The following is a 16,287-nucleotide window of genomic DNA, read 5'->3' as shown; positions in this document are numbered from 1 at the left end:
GCCACTGATCAACCTTTTCCTGGGGCAACTGCCACAGAATATTACTGTCCAGGGCCACCTTGCCTGAAAGTCTTAAAAGGCATCCATCCTATGCTCTTTTAAAATGTGGCTCTCTCTTTTTGGGGTGTGTGCGTTATTCAGTTATTGTTTTTATTTTGATTATATATTTTGTGGGGGGTTTTATTGATCTTTTCTGTGAATCGCCCTGAGACATCCGGGTATAGGGCGGTATATAAATTCAATAAAAAATAATAACTTACCATTGGTGGCCAATGGTATGCACAGGAACCAAGGTAGGTGGGAGGGGGGGCTTGTGGGCCTGGGCCAAATGGCCCCAGTTGCCTCCACCCACCCACCAGGCAGCTCTGTAACTTTGCAGCATTACCAAGTTGTGTTAAAATATAACCATGCTATAGTTAAAGCTATGGTTTTTCCAGTAGTGATGTATGGAAGTGAGAGCTGGACCATATAGAAGGCTGTTCACCGAAGAATTGATGCTTTTGAATTATGGTGCTGGAGGAGACTCTTGAGAGTCCCGTGGACTGCAAGAAGATCAAACCGATCCATTCTTATGGAAATCAGCCCTGAGTGCTCAATGGAAGGACAGATCGTGAAGCTGAGGCTCCAATACTTTGGCCACCTCATGAGAAGAGAAGACTCCCTGGAAAAAAACCCTGATGTTGGGAAAGATGGAGGGCACAAGGAGAAGGAGATGACAGAGGACGAGATGGTTAGACAGTGTTCTCGAAGCTACCAGCATGAGTTTGACCAAACTGTGGGAGACAGTGGAAGACAGGAGTGCCTGGCGTGCTCTGGTCCATGGGGTCACGAAGAGTCGGACACGACTAAACAACAACAACAGGCCTGCTGCTCCCAGTCTATCCCCCACCTGTGTCTATGAAAAAGGACCCAAGTGGGCTACCTCTTGCACGTTGCTCTGCTGTTCCACTTCTAGCATGCCAGTGAAGTCTCTGTCATGTCGTGTGGGTGGCTCTCAAAGCATAGCTTTCATGGGGTTGTTGGCCTAGATTCTTTATCATGTTCTGCACAAACAAAACCGAGCCAACGGCAAGCTCTCCTCCCTGAGCTCCAACACTCCCAACCTCAGCTACAAAAAGTAGGCCTTCTACCTTGAAGAGACAGTGTCACCATATATGACTGTCTTCAGTCTTCTCTTGCTGCTTTAAAATAAATAAATACGTAAAATATAGAGTGACTAAGCCTAGCAACCGCTTTGATTTGCTTTTTGTTTTGTAGCAGTTCCCTATCTTTTGACAGGCATTCTTTTGTTTTATAACATTTACTTATAACAAAAGTTATAAGTAAAAAAAAAAGTATCCAACTGACCTCCCACATTCAACCACTTTATTTCATTATCATTTATGTAGTGTTTATAAGATCTGAAGTGCTAAGTGCTTGGTAAAATCTGCCCCAAAGTCAAACTGTGTTCCACCATTCCCCCCCCCCCCACAGCCCTAGCATGGATTACATCAACATGAAAGCTGAAAAAGAAACATACTTTACAGCTAATTGAAGGAAGATAAGATAATCTGGGACGCGGGTGGTGCTGTGGGTAAAAGCCTCAGCGCCTAGGGCTTGCCGATCGAAAGGTCGGCGGTTCGAATCCCCACGGCGGGGTGCGCTCCCGTTGCTCGATCCCAGCGCCTGCCAACCTAGCAGTTTGAAAGCACCCCCGGGTGCAAGTAGATAAATAGGGACCGCTTACTAGCGGGAAGGTAAACGGCGTTTCCGTGTGCGGCTCTGGCTCGCCAGAGCAGCGATGTCACGCTGGCCACGTGACCCGGAAGTGTCTCCGGACAGCACTGGCCCCCGGCCTCTTGAGTGAGATGGGCGCACAACCCTAGAGTCTGTCAAGACTGGCCCGTACGGGCAGGGGTACCTTTACCTTAATCTGTAGAACCTTGGGGATGGGGGGAAGGTCACAGACGTTTGCTTTTTGCCACTCTAGCTCAAGGCAGGTGAAACATTAAAAAAAATCACAGCCAGTGAGCTCAGCTTGGCACCCCGCCCCCCATAGCTTGGTGCCCTACGCAATTGCACAATGCATCCTGTAGCAGTATGACAGGTGTCTCAATGTTACAATTATTTTAGCATCAGCACCAAATTCATTTATTTGCCCAGGCACTTTAAAGTTTGGTTTCTAGTCTGTTTTAAAATGCACCCAGTGGTTTTTATTTATGATGTGTTGTCTTTAATTAGAAATACAGGTGGTGCTGTGGGTAAAACCTCAGTGCCTAGGACTTGCTGATTGTATGGTCGGCGGTTCGAATCCCCGCGACGGGGTGAGCTCCCGTCGTTCGATCCCAGCTCCTGCCCACCTAGCAGTTCGAAAGCACTCTTAAGTGCAAGTAGATAAATAGGTACCGCTTTATAGCGGGAAGGTAAACGGCGTTTCCGTGTGCTGCTCTGGTGCTGGCTCACCAGCTGCAGCTTCGTCACGCTGGCCACGTGACCCGGAAGTGTCTTCGGACGGCGCCGGCTCACGGCCTCTAGAGCGAGATGAGCACGCAACCCTAGAGTCGGACACGACTGGCCCGTACGGGCAGGGGTACCTTTACCTTTACAGTGGTACCTCGGGTTAAGAACTTACCATATTTTTCGCTCTATAACACGCACCCGACCATAACATGCACATAGTTTTTAGAGGAGGAAAATCCGTAGGCATGCCACCCGTAGGCATTCCCTCCATAACACGCACAGACATTTCCCCTTACTTTTTAGGAGGAAAAAAGTGAGTGCTATGGTGCAAAAAATACGGTAATTCTTTCTGGAGGTCCATTCTTAACCTGAAACTGTTCTTAACCTGAGGCACCACTTTAGCTAATGGGGCCTCCCACTGCTGCCGTGCGATTTCTGTTCTCATCCTGAATCAAAGTTCTAAACCCGAGGTACTATTTCTGGGTTAGCGGAGTCTGTAACCTGAAGCGTCTGTAACCCGAGGTACCACTGTAATCATAAACTTTCAATATGAAGGGCACAAGGATGGGAAGCAGGAGACAGGAGTTTGCACTGTAGCATGAGAAAGGATGGAGGGGCATTATTGTTTTGTTCTTGTTTGTGTTATATGCCCTTTGTGGTTTTATTCTGTAATAAATAAAAGAATAATAAATAAATAAATAAAAGAGGAGAGGGAACATGCCAGAATTCAGGGGCGTGGGTGGGAGAGAACCCTTGTGATTGAAATCAACACAGCAAGTTCTGCATACAGGGCTGCCCCAATGCGTTTTGTTGCCTGCGGCAGATCTGCAAATGGCATATGCACCCAGAGCCAGATTTAGGTTTGATGAGGCCCTAAGCTACTGAAGGTAATGGGGCCCTTTATATGTCAGCTGTCCTTTGTCAACAACAAATTGTCGCTGTTTTGTGTGTGTGTTGAATATATGCTATATGGTAATTTATGGACCCGATAGGTATCTGAAATATACTCGGAGTCGAGAGTGGATTTCATGCTCTTTATTCAGCTCATAGTGGTGAGGAGGAATGGAAGTTCCCCCAAAATACCTGCTTTATATACATTATTTACACAATGGGCTGCACATGATTGGCTAATTCTGGGATTCTCCTGTAGGCCAATCAGGTTGGGGATTCACTTCCACCTGAAGCTGGATCGGGTGGCTCCTGTGGACCAGTCATACTGCTGCATTGTTCTAGGACCAATCAGACTGCTGCATTGTTGCGGACAGTGCGAACTAGGTTCATCTTAAATGCAGTGGGGCATTTTTTAACCATCTCCCAGCACATGTGTCAGCCTTAACCGCTTGGACTACTGCAATGTGCTCTATGTGGGGCTACCTTTGAAGGTGACCCGGAAACTACAACTAATCCAGAACGCAGCAGCTAGACTGGTGACTGGGAGTGGCCGCCGGGACCACATAACACCAGTCCTGAAAGATCTACATTGGCTCCTGGTACATTTCTGAGCACAATTCAAAGTGTTGGTGCTGACCTTTAAGTCCCTAAACTGCCTTGGTCCAGTATACCTGAAGGAGCATCTCCACCCCCATCGTTCAGCTCAGACACTGAGATCCAACTCTGAGGGCCTTCTGGTGGTTCCCTCACTGTGAGAAGCGAAGTTATAGGGAATCAGGCAGAGGGCCTTCTCGGTAGTGGCGCCCACCCTGTGGAATGCCCTCCCATCAGATGTCAAGGAAATAAACAACTACAGTCGTACCTTGGGTTAAGTACTAAATTAGTTCCGGAGGTCTGTTCTTAACCTGAAACTGTTCTTAACCTGAAGCACCACTTTAGCTAAGGGGTCCTTCTGCTGCTGCACCGCCGGAGCACAATTTCTGTTCTTATCCTGAAGCAAAGTTCTTAACCTGAAGCACTATTTCTGGGTTAGCGGAGTGTGTAACCTGAAGCGTATGTAACCTGAAGCGTATGTAACCCGAGGTACCACTGTACCTGACTTTTAGAAGACCTCTGAAGGCAGCCCTGTTTAGGGAAGCTTTTAATATCTGAAGGACTATTGTATTTTAATATTTTGTTGGAAGCCTCCCAGAGTGGCTGGGGAAACCCAGTTAGATGGGTAGGGTATAATAATAATAATAATAATAATAATAATAATAATAATAATAACCTCCCCACTTCTACCCAAGGAATCCTACAATATATTCTCTGGGGCTTGATCAGGTCAGATCTCCCGCTCTTCCTCTGTCCTCCCCACCTGCCCTTATCAACATAAAACATTTTGTGCCTCTACAACTCTCAGCTATACAGACTCACACTGTCTGCCTGTATCCTGCATTCTTTAGAAACCCTTTAATCTCTCTCTTTATCGTTTCAACCACCATCAGCACACTGTAAGCCCACAGATTTCTGTCGACTGGGGTTACTTTTTTTTTAAGCCATTTGCTTTTAAAATCACAAATGCATATACTTCCGCATTTCTAAGTCATTGCCTGTGGATGCAGAAGCCACTATTTTATTTTTGGGTGGCCCCGTCTTGCTTACATGCTGAGAGACTCAACCCCCCCGAGTTTGCTATTAGAGAACCTTCATTAAAATTGCTGGCGTTAAGGATGAGTGAACCTGTCAATTTCAGTTTCTAATTTCTCAGATCTTAAATTCAGTTTGTCACATGTATACGTTAGTGATGTTAAAGTCATGAAAATTCATCAGCGTTCACGTTTTTTTGCCCAATAGACACATTTTTGCAATACGCTTTCCCCCGAAATAACACGCTTTTGCACGCGGTTTTAACTATTATGTGAATTTTCAGAGACACTTTATTCCAGTATATATGTTTTTGGACAGATTAGTTGGCTGGAGTACTGCACCGCAGAATCTGGAGAAGTGTGAATTTCAAAGGATGGGTTGTGTTTCGGTCCACGTATTGTTTTGGAAAGTGCAAATTAGGGAAATTTATCTTTAAATGCAAATTAACTCAAATGTCTCTCCCATCCCTAGTTGGAATATCCCTTACAAGGAGCATCCCTGTTCAAAATGCCAGCCAGCCAGCCCCTCCTCTAGAAAACTCCATTCCGTTCCTTGCCCATTTGGGAGGGGGGCACTGCTGCAAACCTTGGTGTTCTCGTAAGGATACTAATGCTTTTGCTTCTGAGTGGCTATGTAACTGTCGGCACTCACTGCCTCCATTTGCTATGACGATAGTGTACAGAATCTGTACCCTATTCCAATTTGCATTCCATTCTTTCATTAAATGTTTATCCCAACCACCCTTCCAAAAAAGCTCAGGGAAGCAAACGCACTTGTGGTAAAACAGTGCAATTAAAAAACAAAACAGAAACGTATTTAACACATCTGAAACATGTAAAAACATCCCTAGGCATTTAAGAGCAATAAACATAGTCAAACACTAAACAAAGGTAAGAAGAAGAAGAAGAGGAGTTTGGATTTGATATCCCGCTTTATCACTACCCGAAGGAGTCTCAAAGCGGCTAACATTCTCCCTTCCCTTCCTCCCCCACAACAAACACTCTGTGAGGTGAGTGGGGCTGAGAGACCTCAAAGAAGTATGACTAGCCCAAGGTCACCCAGCAGCTGCATGTGGAGGAGCGGAGACGCGAACCCGGTTCACCAGATTACAAGTCTATTGCTCTTAACCACTACACCATGCTGGCAGATACGACCAAATCATGCGTCTGGGTAGACCCACTGGAGCAGAAAATATTTTAGCAGGTGTTTAAAACAGCACTGTATAGCACAGGTGATAGGACTGAGCATGGATTGGCAGGCAGGGGTGCAAGAGGAAGCTATGGAAAAAGAAAGGGGTGCTCGAACGGTGAGAACCTGGACTGGATTGCGCCTTCCCACCCCAATTTCAGCCACTTCAGAAGCAGGGAGGCTGGGGGGTGGGGGCTCTGATCATAGAGTTGGAAGGACCCCCAAGAGCCCTCTAGTCCAAGCTCCTGCAATGTAGGGATCACAATCAAAACATCTGCAACAGGTGGTCATCCAACCTGTGTTTAAAAACCTCAAACAGAGGAGAGCCGACCTTCCGAGGGAGTCTGTCTCACTGTCAAACAGCTATTACTGCCAGAAAGTTCTTCCTAATGTTTAGTCGGAATAGGAGGGTGCAATCTTCCCATACCTAACCGGGTACCTCCTTTGCAGATGGAAGCAGACCCATTCACCCTGACAAGAGCATCTCATTTCCACAAGGCGAGTGAGTGCACCCCACCTCTTCTTTTTTGGCGGGTGTGGCACAGAAACTCATTGGGACGTCTTCGACGCTTCCCCTCCGGTTCTGAACTTCCCGTCCTGCTGAACTCCTTAGCCCCAAGCCCTGGGCTGCTAAGTCTGTCGCTTGTGTGAACAAAGTTCTCATTCTTACTTACAAGCAAGAGCTTGTGTGTTTTGGGGCGGGAGCCTGGATACGGATGTCAATAGATGTCGGGGATGCCCAAGCGCAGGCGCTGCCACGCTAAAGAGAGGGTGGCTCACTAATGTGGAACGAACACTGTGTCGTGCTTGTAAACGGATCTAACAGGCACATTAGGGGATAAGGCAGTCCTTCAGGTAAGCCAGTCCCAAGCTGTAAAAGGCTTTATATACCAACGGTAAGACCTTGAACTCAGCCTGGCAGCAAACTGGCAGCCAGCACAGATCATTGAGCAATACGTAACCTGCTGACAGACTTGCACTCCTGTGAGCCATTGCACTGTAGTGTGCAGTACTAACTGCAGCTTCCGGACCAGGCATGAGGGGAGTCCCACCTACACACCCATCGCTGAGTGTAGCAGGTCCAGCTTAGGCAGGTGTCGCTGCCTCCCTGACCACACCATATTGTACAGCAGGATCTGAAATGGCCGAGTGTAAATAAGACTGCATTGCAACCCCCCTTGATAGCTTTTCCTGTGTATTTGTAGAATTGCAAAATGTGGCAGTAGGCAAATTATACAGTGTTTCTCACTACAGATCCACTTTAAAGCAAGCAAGCGAGCAAGCAAGCAAGCAACAAACAAACAAATGCATATTGCCTTTGATTATGCATGTACAATTGCTGCAGGCAGCATCATAGAAGAAGCAAAGCTGACTGTATGAGAGTAAACTAGGAGTGAGTCCTTTGGAACTTTCTTCTCTATTTTATGTAAAGATATGGTGCTGTGGTCTGTATGTGATCTTTTATATGTATAAATTTTGTGTGTGTGTATACATATATACAAATATGTGTTTGTGTGTGTGTGTGTGTGTGTGTACACACACACACACACACACACATATATAAAAATAAGAGAGGAACGAGTCTTCTAAGATGAGGCCTGCCTCATTTGATTTGTATAAGTACTCACACACAATTTTTAAAAAGCCTACTATCTAGTTGAAGTGCAAACACATTTTTAATCACCACAAAATGATTTCATCAATCTAGCTGATTAATGGGCTAAATTCAACAGACCTTATTATGTTATGTAAACGGGAGTTGCAAGTCATTGCATTAGTGGAACAACTTCTGCTTGGGCAACAGAATTTCATGTCCCTGCACTGCCCCCCTGCCCCAAATCTTATCTGGGAATTTCCCGAAGCCCCCAGAACAGATCCGGAGTGATGTGCAGTGACTTAGATGGGTGCAACTCTAGGTAACTAACCTTTACTAAGCAACCTGGAGTACCGTATTTTTTGCACCATAACACTCACTTTTTTCCTCCTAGAAAGTAAGGGGAAATGTCTGTGCGTGTTATGGAGGGAATGCCTACGGGTGGCATGCCTACGGATTTTCCTCCTCTAAAAACTACGTGCGTGTTATGGTCAGGTGCATGTTATAGAGTGAAAAATACGGTATATTCTCAAAGTCATCTAGGCAAGGATTTCACCACTGTTCTGTACATCTCCAAATACTCGAGGGGCATGCAAGAAATGTGTAAGAATGAAGATCCTCAGGATTGCAGATCCTGGGTTAGATTCTGCATCCTGTAGTATACCACATAGGCATGAACTGATGCCACAAGCTATTTTCCACCACCACCACCACACCGAAGCTTTTCCGTTGCTCATTGCCCGCATTAAGTTACAGCCGTCACATTTCTCACAGCAATTCAATCTCATGTAACCTTCCACCTAAATTTCACGATTGGCAACTGATGTTCTGTTTTCCACTATCGCAGTCTAGGATCTTCACTAGGATCCTCCCACAGAATTATACATTTCTGTCAAACCTGAGCCTACGCACCTGCTTCATTATCATTCCAGGTCGGCTCTGCCAAAAAAGAAAAAAAAAACAAGCAAGCAGAAGTATTCGATGCATCCAAGAGCCCAATCGGATTAGGACTCGGAGTTCGTTCGGCACGGCATGAAAAGAAAAACATGGCATTCCTAGCATGCCAGATAGCGCACAGGATGAAAATTAAAAAAGATGGCTACAATTAAGATGCTTGGCACTCTTGTGGAACATGGGGGCCAGCGGAGCAAATGACAGCACTTGCGCGTCTCCTGGCCTTATTATGTCTCCTCGCAGATCCCTTCTGGAGCCAGAACCACTCTGCTCCGCCATGTTCCGAAAGCCATACAAACAAACACACACTTAAGAAGCGGAGAGCCCTGGGAATATTATTGCAACGTTTGTTATTTATACAGAGCTTTTGGCACGCACCGCACTTGGTAGAGAAAACATAGCCGGCAGAACACAGCCCCTCCGAGGACCCCAGAATTTAAGTGATATGGAAAATAGGAGGCAGGGGAGTCAGAGGCTGAGGGAACATTACGAAAATTATGACTACACGAGATCGTAAAGTCCGTTTACCGCAGAGCTGGGAGGCTCTCCTCCAACTCCCATCAGCCCCAGCCAATTGAGTTGTGGTCCAGTGACATCTGAAGGGCCACAGGTCCCCAACCCTTGGCTTACCAAATAACTTACTACCTACCAGGCAAAGGCAGCCCTCTGGCCTGGCACCTGCCCGACAAGGCAAGCAGCAAAAAGGCAAAGGTTTGCCGGGTCCTTGATAGGACTGCATTTATTCCAAGGGTTTTTGGCAATGCACACAGCATGGCCATGCATGGCTGCACTTGGTTTGTTGGGAAAGTAGGTAAAGGTGTCCTGTGATCACATAGAAGAGTTTGGATTTGATATCCCGCTTTATCACTACCCGAAGGAGTCTCAAAGCGGCTAACAATCTCCTTTCCCTTCCTCCCCCACAACCTCTGTGAAGTGAATGAGGCTGAGAGACTTCAGAGAAGCGTGATTAGCCCAAGGTCACCCAGCAGCTGCATGTGGAGGAGTGGAGACGTGAACCCAGTTCACCAGATTACAAGTCTGCTGCTCTTAACCACTACACCACACTGGCACAAGCACACACACGCGCGCGCGCACACACACACACACACACACACACACACAAAGTATACGCAGTTACCAGGGCTTGGGGCTAAGGGGTGGTGAGGTGGGCCCCCGCCAGGGGCGCAGGTGATTGGGGGAGGCGTAAAAGTGGCTTAAAAATATGTCCATAAATATAAATACTGATTATTGCCTCATAAGAAATGGTTTTAAATAGTGAATTGAATGGGTGGGTGAGGGGGTTGGAGGAGATGTGGAAAGAAGAGTTAATTTGTCCGTGGCTAGGCGGCAAAATCTGGACAGTTTTGCCAGGGGCGCAAGACGACCTAGCTACGGCTCTGGCAGTTACTTAAAGCATTAAGAAGAAAATAAATAGAAACCCATATTAAATATACCAAGTATGTCAGGTTACCAGTTATGGTTAAGGAGGAAGGAAACTTCGGTCCCTCCTGCAGTAAACATTTAAAGCAATACAGTGGGACCTCTGGTTAAGAACTTAATTCGTTCTGGAGATCTGCTCTTAACCTGAGGTACCACTTTAGCTAATGGGGCCTCCTGCTGCTGCTGCCGCCGCGCGATTTCTGTTCTCATCCTGAAGCAAAGTTCTTAACCTGAGGTACTATGTCTGGGTTAGCGGAGTCTGTAACCTGAAACGTCTGTAACCCGAGGTACCACTGTATCATACCACAGGGGCTGCTCTTCCCTACTGCCCAAAGCAAAACAGGAAACCTCTCTTAGTGGGATCATGCAGAGGCATCTCCTTGCTTCTCCAGAGGCAGCAGGGGTGGGCAGGGCCCTGTCCTGCCACCTTAAACAGTCATGGCTTCCCCCAAGAAATCCTGATAAGCGTTGTTTGTTAAAGGTGCTGAGAGTTGTCGTGAGACCCCTACTCCCCTCACATAGCTACAATTCGCAGAGCAGTTCAACAACCAACGCTTCTTTCCAGGGAACTCTGGGAATTGCAGCTCTGTGAAGGGAATAGGGGTCTCCTAAGAACCCTCCAGCACCCTTAACAAACCAAAGTTCCCAGGATTCTTTGGGGGAAGACGTAAATGCTTAAAGTGGTATGAAACTGATGGGGCCTTCTATATGTGTAGGGATGTAGGGATATTTCACCAGCTAAACTTCACAATAGGCTGATACAGTGGTACCTCAGGTTAAGTACTTAATTCGTTCCGGAGGTCCGTTCTTAACCTGAAACTGTTCTTAACCTGAAGCACCACTTTAGCTATTGGGCCTCCCGCTGCTGCCGTGCTGCCGGAGCCCGATTTCTGTTCTCATCCTGAAGCAAAGTTCTTAACCCGAGCTACTATTTCTGGGATAGTGGAGTCTGTAACCTGAAGCATATGTAACTTGAAGCGTATGTAACCCGAGGTACCACTGTATATCATGATGTCTGAAATAAAGATGGAGCTATGTAGAGCCATTGGCTGGCTTCACGGTTTCCCCCGCATTGTGATTTTTGCATAACACACATAATGATTCGCGATATATTGCCAGGTCAAAAATGATGAAACCAATATCACAATACAGTATGGCCTTCAAACCAGTTTTGGACGATATAGTGATATATCGCCCAGCCGTAACAATGTCCAAGCGCTTCAACTGCTCTAGAACCCAAATCTGCCACCAGAGAATGATCAGATTAGACGTATATGCAGTTTTCCTCCCAATACCATCCTTAGTTTGCTTGGCTAGCCACACCACAGTGTCAAGTAATTTGCCAGAGGGAAAAGGAGAGTGTTTGGCTTTCCCCCGATATTATAGTGGCAGAGCAAAGCGATGGACAACATACTTTTACTGAACTCTGTGTTTGTTCCTGTTATTTTATTCTGATTTATACTGCACCACACGACTCCATAAAGCCCTCAGGGCAGTCAGCTAATCTGCATCACTGGAGCCTCGCCCTTACTATATTTAGTGTTCTCTCTCCCTCTCTTTCACACACACACACACACACACACACGCATGCGCATGCATGCAAATGCTGGCTAAGACAAGAAGTTTTTCAACATGTCAAATTTTCGCCCGTGGGCTTTGCTTATTTCACTACCACGTCCAAGAGCAACAGCTGAGTAATTGAAATGATAGTATCAAACTCCTCCTCCTCCCACTATTTTCTGCAGATTATCTAGGCAGATATCCCTAGACTCAGGTTGCTACGGAAAAAGCACCTTCAAGATGACAGAAAGGTATAATCCCCAGGAAATGGTCATTGAAACGGCACAATAGTATTCTAACTCAGTACCCATTCATTTCAACCGCTCCTGCACAAGCCAGGCTGGCCCAAGATTTGACTGTGGGTTGGTTTGTTTTTTGCTGCCGTTGGTGAATTAAAAATTTGCCTACTATGGTTGGAGTACAGTGGGGATACTAAGTGGGGTATGAGCATAGGGAATGAGATTCATACACCCAACAGGACTTCCCCCTATCCTCCCCGAAACCCACTCCCTAAACCTGTTCTGAGGGTTCCCTCCAACCCTTTCCGAGCAGAGTGCACCTTGTTCTGCACACAGAACAATTTAGTTGAATCTCACTCTCTTATTTTATGCTGACCAATATAATAGCAGCTCATTAAATGACCCGAAGTATTTTCACATGTTATGATTGCTTTACAGCTTTCCCTGGTTAAACTGCCCAGATGGCCTGGGTAGATTGATCTGTCCCAACTTGGTCTTTTTGTTCTTATATTTCCCCACCCCCTCTGTACCTAGAACCACTTTAATTTTCCCATTCTCGATGTGTTAGCGTCGGTATCGGCGATCGTGCTTTGGTGGTTTATTCCTTTGTAGCTAATCCTGTTGAGATCTGTTCGAAGAAGAAGGAGGTATCTCTCCGTCACTCTCAGTTGTGTTCTGGAGGGCCTAGTCTTGTGTTGTCTTTTCACCTGATCCACATCCAGAAATGGGCAGTCTAGGAGGCTGGAGCCCTAGCAGTAGACCTTCAGCGGCAGCATCAGTAACATAGGAACAGCCTGCTGGATCAAGCCAATGGCCTAGCTAGTTCAACAACGCAGCAGCGGGGCTGTGTGGGCACCCTGGCAGGAGTGCCAGTTTGGTTCTGCTGTTGTGCCCACAGTGCACCAGCCTTACGGTCTCCTCATTCCTCTAGGGCAGTTGGGAGAATTCTAATGGAAAAAGGAAGCGGAAATTGCAGCAGTTCACACGTTTCTCCGGGAAATCACAATCAGTGTCCATTTACAATTTTGCACCATTGTAGCTGTTTTCAAGTGTCTGCAAAGACTTCTCTCTACATTGCTCCGGGATTTCCGTTAGACTGGAGCGAATGCAAGTTACATACATTGCAAAAATAGTTATGAAACTTTCGTGAAACAGCAGGCACTGGCAGGGGAACGGAAAAAAGCACCGATTGTGGGAAATGCAGGTCAGGGCAGAAGCTGTAGTATATTAAACTGTATATTAAGCTGTAGCAACACTGTTGCTGGGAGGCTTCTGTTGTGACCCCGCCCCACTGGGTTACCTGCTCCTGCCAAACCGTCTCCTTCATCTCAGCCTGATTCAGCCACCCAGTCATCGTTCTTCTGCAGCTGCTCGAATTCTGTTCAATCAATCAATTAAGGTGAAGGTGGTTTGACACGAAAGTGTGGTTTCGCCGTGAATTTAGCTGACTGGATAGACCAGACGTGGCGAAACAGTTTCAGCTTAAGGGTTGTCTTTCCTTCGGGGCGGGGGGCACCTGTGAGTGGCAGGCAGGGAAAGAAGCAAAAGTGAGCAAAGCAAGGAATCTACAGTGGTACCTCGGTTTAAGTACTTAATTCGTTCTGGAGGTCCGTTCTTAACCTGAAACTGTTCTTAACCTGAAGCACCACTTTAGCTAATGGGGCCTCCTGCTGCTGCCGCACCGCCGGAGCACAATTTCTGTTCTCATCCTGAAGCAAAGTTCTTAACCCGAGGTACTATTTCTGGGTTAGCAGAGTCTGTAACCTGAAGCGTATGTAACCTGAGGTAAAGGTAAAGGGACCCCTGACCATTAGGTCCAGTCGTGACTGACTCTGGGGTTGCGACGCTCATCTCGCTTTATTGGCCGAGGGAGCGGGCGTACAGCTTCCGGGTCATGTGGCCAGCATGACTAAGCCACTTCTGGCAAACCAGAGCAGCGCACAGAAACACCGTTTACCTTACTGCCGGAGCAGTACCTATTTATCTATTTGCACTTTGTGCTTTCGAACGGCTAGGTTGGCAGGAGCAGGAACCGAGCAACTCTCTCAATTCTCGATCCTGGAAGGCAAGAAGCACGATAACAATTCAAAGATTCATCCCAGCCAGGTAAAAGCATTTGAGGAGGGTGCAAAGCAGACTGGCGAAAGGTGTGGTCTGGCAAGAGTGGTGTGTGTGTGTGTGTGTGTGTGTGCGCGCGCGCGCGTGCGTGCGTGCGTAAGGGTCTATACAGTCAGACAGAAAAGTCTGAAAAGCTGCATCCAGCTCCTGGGCCTCAGGTTCCCCGCCCCTGAGTGAGACACACAGCCTGCATGTTGCAAACAGTTAACAGAAGGCTGTTAATTGTGTCCCTTAGAACACAAGCCCTTTATTTAGCAATTAAATGCTAAAACCCCTCTTTAGCTGGTTTCTGTAAGAAGGTATGTTTGGGATCCGTTTAACCAGGGAAGGCAATTTAATGATATGGCCATTGTGTGAAATCAAACAAGAAAATGAAATTGCAGGCAACAGATTACGCTTCCATTGACTGCAACGCAATTTGAATACCTTGATTAGAAGGAGAGGTATCTGGGAGCAGCCAGCAATTTTTAATTAGCTACAGGCAATATGCAACGTCACCTTGGAACTCTCCCTGTATCATCTGCTCAACCACCCTCAAAAGAAAGGCAGATCTCTTTTAATAGAGCGTTACAAGGAGATGGCCACATGCCGTATTTTGTTTTCATGCTTGAAAACTGTGTTCCCTTCTTTTGCCTTTAAAATAAAGAAGCAAAGACACTGCAAAAGAGTATTGACTTGAGGTGCAAATCAAGATATGGAGATGGCACCAAAAAGGGAATTAGATAAATTCATGAAAGATTGGTCTGTTAACACAGCTATCAGGCACACTAGCAAAATATATTAGGGAATAGATGAATCTATCAATTCTGATTTCCTCCCCCTTTCTCGTTTTTCCAGTTTTGCCCTAGCCAGATTTCCATGTGTGTTTTAATCTGTATTTAGTTTATTGCTAATCTCAATTTATTGAATGTTTTCACTAGATGTTTTTATTGATAATTTATTGCTTTATTCTTTTTCTAAACTGCTTTGTGGTTTGTTTTCAACAATCAAGTGGTCCATAAATATTATGAATATTTAGCATTTTTTAAAAAAGTCATTGAGAAAGTTTGCCAGCATTTTAGTACGCATTTTTGCCCAATGCACACACCTTTTTTTGCAAGCAATTTCTCCCAACAGAGCACTGCTTTCATTAATATATGCATTCTTAGGCACACTCTCCTTTAATACATGCCCTTTTCTGGGGAGGGGGCTGGAGGACCGCACCACAAATTTCTGAGAAATGCAAAAGATAGCTGTGTTTCAGTTCCCATATTGATTTGGGAAGTGCAATTTAGGTAGATCCACATTGAAATGCAAGTCGAATTTCCTTCCCATCCTTAAAATATGCCTCTGGGTTGTTCAGAGGCAACCAGAAGAGGTGGCTGCTACCTTTGTGCCCCAGTCTCAGAAACATCCACCCAGGCTGGAGGATGCAGGACAGAATGACATTTAGAGACATTGCTCCTCTACAAGTATCACATTGGAACGAGATGCTAGGCCTGTGTCTAGTTAAAGGCTGGAGAAGTTCCCCTAATGAAGACAGCAAACACACATGGGGAATCACCTATTAAATAATAATTGCAACATTAGCATTGCTTCTCTTATGTGATTAGGGCAGCCCCTTCTTCCATTTCCCATGTACATGAAAACCTCTCTGAATGTTGAGCCAAAAGCCGAACTACCATTATCATCCCATGGCTTTTAACACTTTGTGCCAATCTAGGTATGAAACTGAACATGAAACTGCATACCCTCCAACATTTCTACAATGGAAACAAGGAAGTCCTATTCCATAATAATACTAATATGAATACTACTACTAATTATAATAAATTTATTTTTTATACCTCACCCATCTGAATGGGTTGCCCCAGTCACCCTGGGCAGCTTCCAACATAAATAAAAACAGGATAAAACATTAAACACTGAAAAATTTCCCTATACAGGGCTGCCTTCAGATATCTTCTTAGGTATCTTCTAGTTACTTATTTCCTTGTCTCGTGAGTCACATAACTCCATACCCTCTCAACACTTTTCCGATGAAAATAGGGATGTACTAAGGGAACGTTTGAGGGCACAAGGAGAAGGGGACGACAGAGGACGAGATGGCTGGACAGTGTTCTTGAAGATACAAACATGAGTCTGACCAAACTGCGGGAGGCAGTGAAAGACAGGAGGGCCTGGCGTGCTCTGGTCCATGGCGTCACGAAGAGTCGGACATGACTAAATGACTAAACAACAACAAAAGGAAAAGCA

Source organism: Podarcis raffonei, chromosome 1 (genome assembly GCF_027172205.1).
Source record: "Podarcis raffonei isolate rPodRaf1 chromosome 1, rPodRaf1.pri, whole genome shotgun sequence".
Classification (NCBI taxonomy): Eukaryota; Metazoa; Chordata; class Lepidosauria; order Squamata; family Lacertidae; genus Podarcis; species Podarcis raffonei.
This window is presented reverse-complemented; position numbering follows the sequence as displayed.